A 16482-nucleotide genomic window follows, 5' to 3' on the forward strand; every position below is an offset into this window, starting at 1 on the left:
GTATTTTGTAATTTTCACTGTACAGATTCTATAAAATATTTTTATAACATATATTCCTGTTTTTCCCTGTATATTCAGATATTATTGTAAATGGAATTGTTTCAAAAAATCACTTTTACATTTTTCATTGTTATTATACAGAATTACAACTGATATTTTCATATTGGCATTTTGTATGTTGAACTTGCTACATTCACATAAATAGTTTCAGTAGCGTTTTTCTTTAGATTGCTTCAAATTTTCTATAACCATAATCATAATGTGTGCAAATAACATCTTCCTTCCTTTCTTTTTTTTTTTTTTTTAGCCTCAGGTGGGCCTGGATCCTTATCCACTGGCCCAGAACTTTATTCAAAAGTACCTTTTTTGACAATGCCAAGGGGTGAGGCAAAAGACACTTCCAAACACTTAGTACCCGGTCCCATGGACCAATCATCCTCTTATGCAGCCCTGCTTCCTTTCTAATATATATATTCCTTTTATTTCATGTTGTTGTCACTCTCCAACTGAGATTCCCAGTACAATACTCAACAAGACAATGGTAGTAAACACCATTGCTTTTTCCTGATAATAGGAAGAAAGTTTTCCTTCTTCCATTAAAAACTCTCTCTCGCCGGGCGGTGGTGGCGCACGCCTTTAATCCCAGCACTCGGGAGGCAGAGCCAGGCGGATCTCTGTGAGTTCGAGGCTAGCCTGGGCTACCAAGTGAGTTCCAGGAGAGGCGCAAAGCTACACAGAGAAACCCTGTCTCGAAAAACCAAAAAAAAAAAAAAAAAAAAAACAACTCTCTCTCTCTCTCTCTCTCTCTCTCTCTCTCTCTCTCTCTCTCTCTCTCTCTCTCTCTCTTCTCTCTCTGTATCCTTCATGAAGGTAAAGAAGTTGTCTTCCCCTCTGAATTGCTCAGATAAGTTTTCCAAGTTTCATCAAGTATGTTTTCTGCAAAAGTTTAGACAGATTTTTATTTTATTCCATTAATATGGTAAATGATACTGCCTCTCCAATGTTAAAATACTCTTGTACTAATGGGATAAACCACATATGGTGATTTCAATGAGATTGTCCTGCCCTGCCTGTGGTTGGTTTTTGTGTCAGTTACTGCTTCAAAGTCATACCTGTCTGCCTGCTGCCATGTTCCCCACCATGATAGTCATGGACTCTAACCCCCTGGAACTGTGAGCCCCAAATTAAATGCTTTCTTTTATAAGTTGATTTGGTCATGGTGCCTTGTTACAGCAATTGAAAAGAAATTAAGTTGCTGTGGGTTAATGCTCTTATACACTGTAAAGATTTGTCACTCCTATTGGTTTAATAAAATGCTGATTGGCCAGTAGCCAGGCAGAAAGTGTAGGCAGGGTGATCAAACTAGGGGAAGGCTGGGAAAAGTAAAGGTAAAGATGGAGTCACCAGCCAGAAGTAAGATGAGAATGCTGGACTGAGAAAAGGTACCAAGCATGTAGCTAAAACATAGACAAGAATTATGGGTTAATTTAAGCATAAGATCTAGTTAGTTATAAGCCTAAGCAATAGGCCAAACAGTTTATAACTAATATAAGCCTCTGACTGGTTACTCAGGTACCCATGGGTGGGAAAGATTTATCCACCTACAGTTGGCACTTATCATTGGGCATTGATATACATAGACCTGATAAATCTTAAAAAGGATTCTTAAGGCACAGAAACGGAGCCACAGTGAGATTCCTGGTCTCGAAGTCTCATGCCGGCAGCAGCACAGAGATGCATCTCCTGACAACTGCCTGTGAGATGGAGCTTGCTACAAGCTGCCATGAGCTAAGCAGTGTGTTGAGCTCCCACAGTCTCTCCCACAGGCCACACTACAGAGAGGATTCTCTCAGCCCCTTCTGTTGTCTGCAGACTTGAGAGCACAGCCATGGGCTTAAGAACACAGCTCCATACTACTTAATACTGCTTCCCAGAATTGGGGAGGTAAGTGTGACTTTTTGGTACCTCCAGCCATGTTGAAAGGCTGAGTGGGGTGGAACCAGCAGCCAGGGTCTCGGCTTTAGTCCTTAAAAAAGAAATAAAGTAATAAAAATTAAAATAAGCCACATAAAAATGGAAAATACACAGATAATCTGGATACTACATATTATTATGCTGTCTTTGGGATTTTTTCTTCTTTTTTTAATTTTTAAGGGCAGAAGAGGGCACCAGATCTCATTCTAGATGGTTGTGAGCCACCATGTGGTTGCTGGGAATTGAACTCAGGACCTCTGGAAGAGCAGTCAGTGCTCTTAACCACTGAGCCATCTCTCCAGCCCCTGAAACTTCCTTTTTCTTTCTTTCTTTTTTTTTTTTTTTGGTTTTTTGAGACAGAGTTTCTCTATGTAGCTTTGCACCTTTCCTGGAACTCACTCTGTAGTCCAGGCTGGCCTCGAACTCACAGAGATCCACCTGCCTCTGCCTCCTGAGTGCTGGGATTAAAGGCATGTGCCACCACTGCCTGGCTCTTTGGGATTTTTTAACTACAGAGAGACATTTGATTATGGGGGCTGTTGAGTTAAACCATACATATTTTAAAGGTATCTTGACATCAAAATTTGGGTCTGAGGATATGTTGCTTTGGAAAAGAGGTTCTGCTTCTGTTTTCACAGAAGATAAGTGTAGCTGAAATTTTCCTGGTCCCACCCGGCTCCCTTGGTCCTGGAGTCCTGCAGCTGCTCAGACCCAAATGAACACACAGAGGCTTAATATTAATTAAAATTGCTTGGCCATTAGCTCAGGCTAACTACTGACTAGCTCTTACATTTAAACTCATCCCATTTCTGTTTATCTACATGTGGCCACCTGTTCCATGGCTTTACCTGTGTGCCATTACATGCTGCTCCCTGGACAGCACGCTGGTGTCTGCTGACTCAGACTTTTTCCCAGAATTTTCCTTGTCTGTTTATCCCACCTATTCTTCCTGCCTGGCTACTTTCCAACCAGCATTTCATTTATCAATCAATCAGAGCAACACATTCACAGCATACAGAGCAACAGCACCCACCAGATAAGAACTTGTGGATTGCTTCTAAGTTAATATGGTTTGAGCTAGCAAGACCCCCTGAAAAATCCCCAAAGGGAACAGATGGCCCAGATGAACCAACATTTCAGAGTGTCTCTATTCCAGTTTCCTCTGAGTTCTGCGTCCAGAAAGGCTTCAAGGCTGCTGGTTGAGATGATCCAGTCTCACAGACTACTCCAGTCAAGACTTGACCATAATCCTAAATTTTCTTTGGGTCCCCATAAGATTACCATCATCCCCAGTCAGCAGGAAGTAGCCTAGAAAACTACACCCACATTCCCAAATGAATGGATTATGGATGTTTATCTTTGTTTAGAATGTTGGTTATAAAGTGTTATGGATAATGACCAGAAAAAAAGCTAAACAAAGGAGATTCGATTCAGGGTTTTTGTTTTAAAAAGGAAAAATGGAGAAATGCTGTGGGATAATGCTCTTGTACACTGTAAAGATTTATTACTCCTATTGGTTTAATAAAATGTTGATTGGCCAGTAGCCAGGCAGGAAGTGTAGACAGGGTGACCAAACAAGGGGAAGACTGGAAAGAGGAAAGACAGAGATGGAGTCACCAGCCAGATGTAGAGGAAGTAAGATGAGAATGTTGGACTGAGAAAAGGTACCAAGCCACGTGGCTAAACATAGACAACAATTATGGGTTAATTTAAGCATAAGAGCTAGTTAGTTATAAGCCTGAGCAATAGGCCAAACAGTTTAAAATTAGCATAAGCCTCTGTGTGTTTATTTGGGACTGAATGGCTATAGGACCGGGTGGGGCAGAAACTTCCATCTACACTAAGACACCCCATCTTGTCATTATATATATTTATATATATATATATATATACATATACATACATATATATATATAAAATATTCTTTAAGTATTTCTCACATGTATGCAAAGTATTTGTAGATATCCACTGCCTATACCCTTCAACTCCTTCAAGACCTCCCCACATCCCACTCTTAATTTCACATACTCATTTTTTATCTTGATAACCCACTGATTTCAATGAGAGATTTGCATATGAGCTTGTAGGACCATCCATTGGAGCATGGGAAGCCACTCCCCTGAGAATTTTTTATATATTGCTAGATTCAAATCTTTAAGCCTTTGCTAAGAATAATGATCTAATATTTTCTTACATTATCATTTCTGTTGTTGCTGCTTTTTTGAAGTCAGGTCCTATTTAGTACAAACTGATCTCAAACTTACCATTCTCCTATCTCAGCTTACCAAATTCCAGAATTATATGCATCTATCTCTATGCCTGCTTTTTTATAATTCAGTGGGTCTCAACCTGTGGGCCATGGCCCTCTCAAGGCTTTGCACATCAGATATCCTACATATCAGATATTTACATCACAATCCATATCAGTGGCAAAATTACAGTTATGAAGTAGCAACAAAATAATTTCATGGTTGGGGGTCACCACAACATAAGGTATTGTATTAAAGTGTTGCAGCATTAGGAAGGTTGAAAACCACTGGTGTAATATCTTCATCTGCTTAGAGTATTAGCATAATATTGACTTTATAATGTGAATTTGGAAACTTTACTTCCTCCTTTACTTCCTCCTCTGGCTTTGTAGTGAATGTGTTTTGAAATGATATTAATTCATCATATGAATACCCATAGAGGTCAACATAGAATTAAACTTATGTACAAAACCAGCTTGCACTGAAATTTTCTGTGGAAAGCATTTTAATAACAGAATTACTTAATAGAAAAGACTAAAAATATTTCCCATTTCTTCTAATACTATTATTAGTGAGTAATGTTTTTCAAATAATTTTTCCATTTTATATAAATTATATTTATTAAATAATTTTCATAGTTTTCTCCATTTCAGTGCAATTCAATCATGTTTTTAAAATCCTATATAACAGTCTGTTGTAGCAGGCTTTTTCTTTTGAGCCACCAACCAGCTCCCAAATCATGATACAAAGACAACTTATTAGTTTTGAATGCTTGGCCTAACTTAGGCACCTTTCTGACTAGCTCTTTTAGCTTAAATTAACCAGCTTCTCTTTATCTACCTTTTGCCTCAGGGATTATTACCTTTTTTACATCTGTATATCTTACTTTCACTGCTTCACTATGTCTGGCTGGCTGACATCTGCCTGGCTTTTTGCCCTGGGTGTGTCCCTCATTCTCTCCTCCTTTTTCTCTCACCCTTCCTCCTTTTTGTTTATTCTTTTCTCTTCCTCCTGAGCATAGATTTCTCCTCCTACTTATTCTCTCTGCCTGCCAGCCCTGCTTGTCCTTTCTCCTGTCTAGCTGTTGGTCATTCAGCTCTTTATTAGACCAATCAGGCAGACAAGGGGAAACAGATGCAACACATCTTTACATAATTAAACATACATTCTTACATCATTAAATAAATGCAGCATAAATAAAATGTAACACATCTTTCCCTGGTTAAACAAATATTTCACAACAGTCTATCATGTGACTTTAACGTTTGCCCCATTTACTGCTAATATGTTAATGAAATTTTTCTTGTTTTCAGTTTGAGACTCTTATGAGTAGAGCAACTGAAATAATTCATGTATATGTAATTTTATATATAAATTCATTTCTTTTTAAAAATTTATTTATTCTTCACCATTTTATACAGATATAATGTTAGTTGACTATAGTCACTACATTATTATATCTTATCCCTTTTTCCTCCCACTGAGCCCTCCCCTTCTTCCCAAGTCCCCCTCAAATTTACGTTTTGTGTGTGTGTGTGTGTGTGTGTGTGTGTGTGTGTGTGTGTGTGTGTGTGTGTCCTGTCACATTTAGTTAGAATTGCCTGCATGAACATAGGTGGGTGGTTATTTATTTGAATGAGGGCAATGTACCTGTATTCATTTTTCTTGGAACATCTATTAGAAGTGTAATTACTGCATCATGGTGTAGGCTAATTTTAGAGCATTTTACCAAATGCTTTTACAAAGTAGATGAAATAACGTTCACTCACACCCACAATATATTAAAGTTCCAGCTGTTCCACTTCCATGCTGACACTTGCTATTGTGATTTCTCTTAATTGGTCCAATTTTTAATGTCTTTATTTATTTTTGAGAATTTCATATATTTTGGTAATATTGTTTCCTCTCCTTCAAGTCTTCACACATTCTCCCCACCTCTATACCCACCTAATCTCATGTTCTTTTGTGATCTTTAAAAAACCAAGTCACAACAAAAAGAATCACAAACAAACATGGCATCTGATTTATGTTTGCCAACTACTCCTGAACCTGGGGCCTGCTCTGAAGTATGGTTGATATACTCTGTCACTTCACTGAAGAAAATTGGTTTTCCTTCTGTTAAAGCTATCAATTGCAAATAGCTTCTTGGCTAGGAGTGGGATGTTGTGCTCATCTCCCCTTATGCCCACAGAGATTTTGCCTGACTTGAGCCTGTATAGGTCTTGTTCATGCTGTCATAGTCTCTGTGAGTTCATGTGAATATCAGCCTTGTAGTTGATGATGCAGTTTCCTTGATGTTGCCCACCACCTTTGGCTCTTACAAACTTTCCACCTCCTCTTCTGCATAGATTCGTGAGCCTTGTGAGGAGAGATGTGATACAGACATCCCATTTAGGGCCTAGTGTTCCAAAGCCTCTTACTCTCTGCACATTGTCTAGTTGTGGGTCACTACGTTACTTACCATCTACTGTAAGAAGTATCTTCTCTGATGAGGAATGAGAGATGTACTGACATATGGTGTGGTATTTTGAATAGGAATGGCCCCCCATAGTCTCATATATTTGAATGCTTGGTCTTTAGGGAGTGGTGCTACTTGAGAATGATTAGGAGGTATGGACTTGTTGAAGTAGGTGTGGCCTTGTTGGAGTAGGTGTGGCCTTGTTGGAGTAGGTATGGCCTTGTGAGAGGAAATGTGTCACTGGGGGTGAGCTTTAGAGTTTCACAGGCCGAAACCAGGCTTAGTGGCTCTCTCACCCTCTCTTTCTGAGGATCCAGATGTAGAACTCTCAACTCCTTCTCTAGCACCATGTCTGCCTGCATGTTACCATACTACTTACCATACTGATAATAGACTAAACCTCAGAAACTGTAAGCCAGCCCCAATTAAATGCTTCCCTTTATAAGAGTTGCTGTGCTACACAGTGAAACCTTGTCTTGAAAAAACAAAAACAAAACAAAACAAAACAAAAAACAAAAACAAACAAAGAGTTGCTGCTGTCATTGTGCCTCTTTACAGCAATAGACCACCAACTAAGACAGAAGTCGGTACCAGGACTGGGGTATTGCTATGATAGGCCTGACCATGCTTTTGTTTAGAGGAATTTGGACTTTGAGACTTTGATCAGAAAAGCAGTGGAATGATTTAAGTGGTGTTTAATGGGCCATACAAGTAGGAGCCTGGAAGACAGTGGTGCTGAGAGCAATCTAGATTATGATAACCCAGTTCAAGAGGTTTCAGAGAAGAGAATATTAGTAAGTGGTCTAGAGATCATTCTTGTAATATTTTGGTGAAGACTGTGACTGGTTTTTGCCCTTATTTGAAAAGTATGCCCGAGGCTAAATTGAAGCATTTTGGATTAATAGAGTTGGCAGAGGAGATTTCAAAACAGCCTAGGATTGATGGTGTTATTTGGTTATTAGTGTCTACGCTTATGCACATCTATAATGAAAAGGAGCAAGATGAGCAAAGAAAAATACAAAATGTAAAATTTAAAGGGAGAAGGAGCACCAGGAAGTGTAATGAAGCTAAGTCCAGGGCTCAAGGCGATGAAAAGTTTAAGCCTAATGCCAAATGGAATAAAGGAAGTGGTGACCTCAGGGTAAGACACTACCCACCCTAGCTTCCAATTTGTGGAAAGGAATTAAAGAAAAGTTTATTGGTGAAATTATTAAGGCCACTCCATGTAGTTAAAAGGGAGGTTTATTTTGTGGGGTAACTTACAAATGAAGGGATAGGTAACAGGGTCTGGGAAAGGTGTAGCGCAGTCCAGCAGTGTTCTCTGGAAAACTCTGCTCGGTCTACCTCCAGTGTCCAGGGTCCAGGAACCAAGAGAGCTGGCGCATCTGGATCTCAGGTCTTCAGGGTCCTCTCTCAGCCTCGCCTCATAGGCATGACAGTTACTGAAGCCTCAATGGGGGTTGGAACTTCCAGATCAAAGCTGGAATGGCTACCCACTACAAAGGTTTAAGCAATAAAGAGAGGTGTTGAAAACAGAAAGCTGATAAAAACATATTTAAATGAGGGGACCAAGTTCTGGCCCCAGCAAGCAGCAAGACTTGGTAGCTTTGGCCACATGGTCTGACTTTAGAGTCAAGGATACAAGAAAGGAGTTCTGGACTGTCTTTCCACTACTAAGGAAAGCCACTGAAGCATGTGGTCAGTGGTGCTCCTGCATGGAGGACCAGAGATGCCATTGTGTGAAGTTTTGAAGGTGAAACCTGGATTGCCTTGAAGACCCCAAGATGCTGGAGATGCCAGAATCATGGGATACCTGCCAAGGAAAGTTGCCAACAGGGAGTGGAACCAGCCTAAGAGAAAGAAGTATGTTGTAGTCAACAAAGATGAAAGGAGTTGAAGTTCTAAAGAGCTCTTCGACATTGGACATGGAGATGCGGAGTTTGGAGTTTGCCCAGCTGGTTTTTGGTCTTGTTTTGGTCCAATATTTCCTCATTCTGCTTCTTTTCTTTCCTTTTGGAATAATATATATCCTGTGCCATTGTGTGTTTGGAAGTATGTGATCTATTTCTTGATTTTGATTTTACAGGGGATTACCGTTAATAGGTTGCTATGAGTAAAGAGAATTTGAGCTTTGGACTTTTAAAGAGGGTTGTTATAAACTATGGGGACATTTGAAGTTGTACTGAATGCATTTTTGTATTATGATATGGCTTAAGCCTTTGGGGGCCAGGGAGTAGAGTGTGGTTGTTTGAATAGGAATGTCCCTCATAAGCTCATATATTTGAATGCTTGGTCATGAGGGAGTGGTGCTACTGGACAGGTATCAGGAAGTGTGGCCTTGTTGGAGTAGATGTGATCTTGTTAGAGGAAGTGTGTCACTGGAGATAGGCTTTGGATTTTCAAATGCTCATGCCAGGCCCAGCATTTTTCTCTTTCTACTGCCTTCAGATATGGGTTTAGAACTCTCAGCTCCTTCTCTAGCACCATTTCTGCTTTCATGTTACTATGCTCCCCATCATGACAATAATGGACCTTTGAAACTGTAAGCAAACCCCAATTAAATCCTTTCTTTTATAAGAGTGGCCATGGCCATGGTGTCCTTTCACAACAATAAAGCATTGACTAAAAAGTATGGGTATAGCAGTATGTCATTATGAGTTGTTTTATTGTTATGTTCATATTTTAGTTAGAGTTTCATTGCTGTGAAGAGACACCATGACAATGAAAACTCTTATAGAGGAAAACATTTAATTGGGACTGGTTTACAATTCAGATGTTAAGTCCATTATCATCATAGCAGGAAGCATGGCAGCATGTAGGAAGATATGGTGCTGGAGAGGTAGTTGAGAATTCTACATCTATATCTGCAGGCAATAGGAAGAGACAATGAGCCACTAGGCCTGGTTTGAGCATCTGAAACCTCAAAGCCTAACCCCAGTGACATACTTCCCCCAACAAGGCTGCATCTCCAATTATGCTACTCCCTATGAGTCTATGGGGGCCATTTTCATTCAGACCACCATAGTTCATTTAGCAGAACAATAGTATATTTTCCCTAGGGTCCATGAACTATCTAGTGTCAGGTTCTTGGCTTCATTAACAGAGTCAGGAATGAGTTCCATCTTATAAAGTGGAATTAAATACAATCAAAAGTGGTTACATTTGTGCTCTATTGTACCAGTGAGCATATCTTGAAGTCATGTTATGGTCCATAGGGTTTATAGCTAGGTGAAACTGATGATTAATTTTCTCCTTCTCTGGTAGAACTAGTAGACTATTGTGATGGATATTCTTGGTTGTCAACTTGACTACATCTGGAATTAACTAAAACCCAGGCTGGGCACACCTGTGAGGGATTTGTTTCTTAATTAAATAATTTGAAGTGGGAAGACCTACTTCTAATCTGGATCTTTGAGGCAGGAAGATACAGCTTTAATCTGGATTTTTGAGTTTGGAAAGATACATCTTTATACTGGACCACACCTTCTGTTGAGAGAGGGAGAGTCAGTTTTTTTTTAAGATGTGACCCTCTGTGCATAGACAACACTCCAGTGGAAGACCACACATCCAAGAATGTATGGGAAGGGCCAATTGTATTTGATAGGTTAAAAAAAAAGAAGAAACAAAGTTGAGCAGGTAGGAAAGGGAGATGGATCTGGAGGAGCATGGGGAGGGGTGAATATGAATTAAATACATTGTACAAAGTTCTCAAAGAACTAATCTTAAAATGAGGTGGAAAAAAGAAGATCCTGGCCATGGTGGTACATGCCTGTAATGCTAGCATTGAGGAAGCTGAACAGAAATAAGGAGAGTTAGAGGCCAGCCTGGACTATGTAGGAAGTCCAAGACCAGCCTGGGCTACATAATGAGATCTTGTCTCAAGAATGAAAGCAAAACTAGTAAAAGCATAACAAAATGTACTCAAAGCAAGCAGAAATAAAGACATAATAAAGACAAGAGTAGAAAGTCTGAATGAAACCTGAAAAGTAAACTCAATGAGACAGGGGGCCAGAGGTGTAGTATAGGGGATATTTTAGATTTAAAACATAGAAATTTAAAAAAAATTACAGTGATAAAGTTCTTTTAAAGCAATTAATGAAAATTAAAAGCCTAAAAATATATTAACAATATATTAACAATAGCAAAAAGAGAACCAGCCATAGTAGTATAAACCTGTTTCCAGCATTAGTGATCTGAGGAGATATGGTCAAGATTTAGATAGCAACCTGGGCTACATAGTAAGTTCTAAGCCAGCGAGGCCTATGTAGCAAGCTGCTATCTCAGAAAGAGAGAGAGAGGGTGGAATAATAATAATAAGATGATGAGAAGAAGAAGAAGAAGGAAGAGGAGGAGGAGAAGAAGGAGAAAGAGAGAGAGCAAGGGAGAATGGGAGGGATAAAGAAGAGAGGGAAATAAACAAAATAGAAAAAAGAAAGGGAGAAAGGAAGAAACAATCCAGTAAATTGCAATGCATAAATAATCAGAACTCACCAAATATTATGTCAATAATTTAATAATCATGTATCTATTAAAGAAGTAGAAGCATAACTTTTAAATTTCAAAAACAAAAAGAAATTTTTATAACCTAATGATTTTACTGTAAGATTCCAGTAAATGGTTATAGAAAATTGATCTAATTTTATACAACATATAACAAAAGCAGGGAAATGAGACCTCCCTTTTGTAAAGCTTTTATTATTCTAATAATGAAACAAATGTATACAAAAAGAAAACTATAAACAAATATCCCTCATGAATATAGACACAAAAATCTCTAAACAATATTTTAGCAACTAGAATGCATTAATATATTTTAAAATTATATGACATGACTGACCAGTGTTTAATCCATGGTTAGCAGGCTAGTTAAACATTTGAAAATTAATGTAATCTAGTATCAATAGAATAATAAAAAAAAGGCAAGTGTGATGGTTTTTTAGCAGTGCTCTTACCCCCAAGGAAAAGTCATGAAACACAACACAACCCACTAACAAGAGTTTTATCAAGAGAAAGAGAAAGGGATAGATGTGATCAGGCCTGTGGAAGGACACATGCAAGAAAGAGCACAGGGGAACATGGGGTCCGTCTTATAAAGGCCAGGATGCACCTGTGCACACAGGCTCACGTGGCTATTCCATGTATGTGCATAGGTCATGTCTTCATGATTACGTGACCATGTAGCCATGGGGCATGGGTTATGTAGGACATATGACCTGGAAATGACTAGGCAGAGATGACTAAGTGTCCTGCCAGGCATGCACAACCATGGGGATGTGGTTGGAATTCCTATCATTCTGGACTCTTTGTTTTTTATAAAAGATGGCAGATGAGTGGGTATGGGGTGTCATTTCTCCCTAAAACTGCTTCCAGCTGACTTGGTGGGTGTCGGTTGGCTCTTGGGGGGGAATAGAGAGGGGAGTTTCTGAAGTCCTGGGATGATGGGCTGTCTGTCATCCATTGCCCTGGAGTTGTCCATCCTTTATGGCTGGTTGTAGCTAGAGTTTTCCTGCCTTGCCCACAGTCAGGACAAATTTCTGTCACCTGTCAGTCCCACAGCCGCTCAGACCCAACCAAGTAAACACAGAGACTTATATTGCTTACAAACTGTATGGCCATGGCAGGCTTCTTGCTAACTGTTCTTATAGCTTAAATTAGTCCATTTCTATAAATCTATACCTTGCCACGTGGCTCATGGCTTACCAGCATCTTCACATGCTGTTTGTCATGGCGGCGGCTGGCACTGTCTCTGACTCAGCCTTCCACTTCCCAGAATTCTTCTCCTCCTTGTCCTGCTATACTTCCTCCTGCCTGACTACTGGCCAATCAGTGTTTTATTTACTAACCAATCAGAGCAACACATTTGCCATACAGAACATCCCACAGCAGCTGGGAACTTTTTGGCTGACAGGATACTGGTGACACAGAAAAAAATTAGAAAAGAATCATTGTTATTTTATTTTATTTGGAGTGTTCCCAGACCAGAGGAGTTGGCACTTATCTGAAGTAGATCTGGCCTGTCCAGATGGATTTAAGCTGGTTTCTGGAGCTTGGGAAAATTTTTGAACATGTTAAGAAGCAGCCATGAGAAAATTAGTGACCGTGGTAGTGTTTAGTACTCTGCTTAGTTTTTTTTTTTAACCTGAGATAAGCTTTATTAGAGGTAGTTTATTTAAGGCACCTGTTTCCTTTATTAGTTTAGCATTTAGGAGACACAGGTGATGAATTGCTGAGAGCATTCAACAGTGATAGACTGTTACATTAGTGTCTGGTTTTGCAGAACCCAGACACTTTTGGGTCTGGGAGTGTAAATACCTTTTGATTATTACTGTTTTTTTTCCTTACTGCCTGGATATTTTTGATGGTCCTTTTGCCTCCAGCTCTGTGTGGCCCTAATTAGGAAAGGAAGAGCTTATGGGGTGATATCTCGTTCCTTTGGAATTGGTGACAAGGCAGTGGATCCTGATGTCCTCTGGAGCTTGAGAGAACAGGGCCCTGTACATGTTGCTGTATATGAAGAGAGATTTTTTTTCTGGGATGGAGGTGAGATAAAAGGATTCAGATGAGACAGGTGGACCCAGTGAGGAAAGCCGTTGAGTTTAGCAGCTGTGGAGGTTACAAGACTTACCTTGACGGGTCCCTGCCATTTAGGGGGAAGGGGTGAAGGGCTCTGGCCTGGAGGGGAAAGAAAAACCTGGTCCCCAATGTGGATTGGAGGTGGGCAAGGATTGTCACATGGCTGAGGTAATGAACAGTCTGTGTAGTTCCACAGGATAGACCTTAGGTGACATAGCAGGGGAGTTATCAGGCTGTCTGGAACAGTTGAAGGGTTGGATAGAAGACCTGGTGTTAGAAATGGCCTTCCATACATTAGTTCAAATGGAGAATTTGAAAGAGGCTTTTTAGGAAGAGCCCTGAGCCTGAGGAGAGCTAGAGGCAATAATCTTACCCAGTTGAGGTGAAGTTCCTGTGACATCTTAGTAAGAATAGATTTTAAAGACTGGTTGGTATGCTCCACCTTTCCTGAGGATTGAGGACAATATGGAATATGAAAATGCCAAGGAATGTTAAGAGCCTTAGTTAGGGTCTGGGAAACCTTGGAGGTGAACTCCAGACCATTGTCAGACTGAAGGAAAGCAGGAATCCCAAACCAAGGAATAATTTCTTGGAGAAGGATGTCTGCAACTGTCTGTCTCCCTGAAAGCTGCCAGGTCCCTGTTTCAAGTGCAGGAAAGATAGCCATTAGGCCCAGGCTTGCACCACTGCCCCACAAGGGGCACCAATAGGGCCTTGCCCAAAATGTTGCCAAAAGGGTCACTGGTCAGCTGACTGTCCTAATGCACCTAGTGGCATAGGAACACCAGATGAAGACATTGTTTCTAGGAATGACCTGTTTACAGTTCCTTTTCAAATGTCCTTGCCTTCCACATCCAAAACATCTAACATTCCTCAAACCTTTTGAAATTGCTTCTCCTACCCACGTATCATCATGCTCATGAGTTTCAGCATTAACTGTGTCTCTAATCCAATCTTCCAAAGGTGCAGATCTTGCCTTTAATGGCCTGATTATTGTTTTGCATGCTGCATTCGCATTCTCAAAGGCCAAAGTTTCAATTATTATCTTACCAGCTTCTGAATCCGGGACCATTCTCTTTACTGCTGAAGCCAGTCTTTGTAAAAAAATCTGTGAAAGATTCTTTTGGGCCTTGTACAACCTTTGTAAATGACTCAGTTTTTTTTCCTGGTTCCTCAACTCTGTCCCATGCATTCAAGGCTGCTGTTCAACATAAAATTAAGGTTTGGACATCATATAAACATTGTGCTGGTGCTGAAGCATATTGACCTTCTCCAATAAGCTGATCCTGGCAGACTTGTATTCCTTTATCCCTCCACTGTTTTTCTATGTTTTTAGCTTCATCCTTGAACCAAGTTAGCCACTGAAGCCTTTGACTGGGTTCCAGAACAGCTTGTGCCAGCTCCCGCCAATCCTGTGGTACAATCCTATTATATATTGACCAAGAGTTTAACATTTGCTTTACATATGGGGAATGCATGCCATAAGATACTATTGCCTCCTTAAACCTTCATAAATCCAACATTTCGATTGGAGCCCAAATATTTTGTGTAGTCATTTGATCAGGCACCTGCTGTACGGTTACTGGACAAACTAAGGGTGACTGTGTGAAAACAGGCTTTCTTTCTGTAACCCTATGATCCAATCTTGAAGCAACTTCACTGTTAGTTTCTTCTGTCTGAGTTTTTACAGGTGTATTAAGTTTTTCTAAAGCTGTCACCCTGGCACTTAAATTGACTATCTTCTTAAATAGTAAAATAAGAATAAATATAGTAATAAAATGCATAATTCGATCAACATTAATCTTCTCATATAGCTGTTCCATTGTTAGACTGTCTAAAATTGCAAACAAAGCCCAATTTTCTTCTAATGAACACAGAAAACCCATTTTTTTTAAATGTGGAAAAAATTTCTCTTTTAAATAGTTTCCTTTAAAATATTGGATAACTAAGTCCTTGTAGAACAGTACAAATCCGAGGGAATTTTAAAACAGCCACCTAGTGTCTGAGGTGTGAATCCAGCTCAGCAGTTAAACGGCTTTTAACGGATTCTTGTCACGTTGGGCGCCAAATGTAGATGTAATTCAGTGTAGATGTAGCCAACGGTTTTATCAGACAAGAAACATGGAGCCGATTCAGAGAAGAAAGCCAAGAGGTCAGAGCCAAGAGCCTCACCCTTCCTGATTCAGGGATCCTCCTCAGCTAAGAGAGCTCTCCGAAAGAGGAGCCCTCCTTCCTGTGTGTCTGTCTCTATATCTCCTTGTTCTGGCTTCTGATTGGTTGTAAACCCAATCATGTGACTGCCTCGTCACTGCCTGTATGTACCGCCCTCCAGGTCCTTAAAGGCATACGCCACCACTGCCACGCACTTGCTATGGCTCTAATAGCTCTGACCCCCAGGCAACTTTATTTAAAATACCACCACAGTTTACGCTGGCTGAAAAGTGGGATACTCACCAATTGAAGTAGCCAGTGTTGTGTGTAGGATCCCGTGGCCAGGCAAATGGACAGTGGGCTGTCATGGATGGAGCAAACTCTCCTGGTACAGGTTTCTAGGTGCAAAGTGCCCCGAAGGGCCCATCCGAGTCACAGCACCAAATGATGTTTTTTTTTTTTTTTTTTTTTTTTTTTTTGCGGCACTCTTACCCCCAAGGAAAAGTCATGAAACATGACAGAATCTACTAACAAGAGTTTTATCAAGAGAAAGAGAAAGGGATAGATGTGATCAGGCCTGTGGAAGGACACGTGCGAGAAAGAAGGTGGGGGAACATGGGGCCCATCTTATAAAGGCCAGGATGCACCTGCGCACACAGGCCCATGTGGCTATTCCACATATGTGCATAGATCACATGGTCACGTCCGTGCAATTATGTGACCACGTAGCCATGGGGCATGGTTTATGTAGGACGTAAGACCTGGAAATGACTAGGCGGAGATGACTAAGTGTCCCGTTAGGCATGCACGACCATGGGGGTGTGGTTAGAATTCCTATCAAAGTGAACATATGAATTAATGCAGAAAAATCATTTGACAAAGTCCAAGCTTCAGTTATGCTTAAAAACATAAAGCTCTCAAAAATAAGAATATCTTCTACCGGATAAAGAGTGTTTTAGTTACTATTCTATTGCTGTACGGAAACACCATGGCCAAGGCAACTTTTAAAGGAAACATTTAATTGGGGGCTTGCTTACAGTTTCAGAGGTTTAGTCCACTATTATCATGTGGGAAACA

This window comes from Peromyscus californicus, unplaced genomic scaffold (genome assembly GCF_007827085.1).
Source record: "Peromyscus californicus insignis strain IS unplaced genomic scaffold, ASM782708v3 Scaffold_10__1_contigs__length_136768540, whole genome shotgun sequence".
Classification (NCBI taxonomy): domain Eukaryota; kingdom Metazoa; phylum Chordata; class Mammalia; order Rodentia; family Cricetidae; genus Peromyscus; species Peromyscus californicus.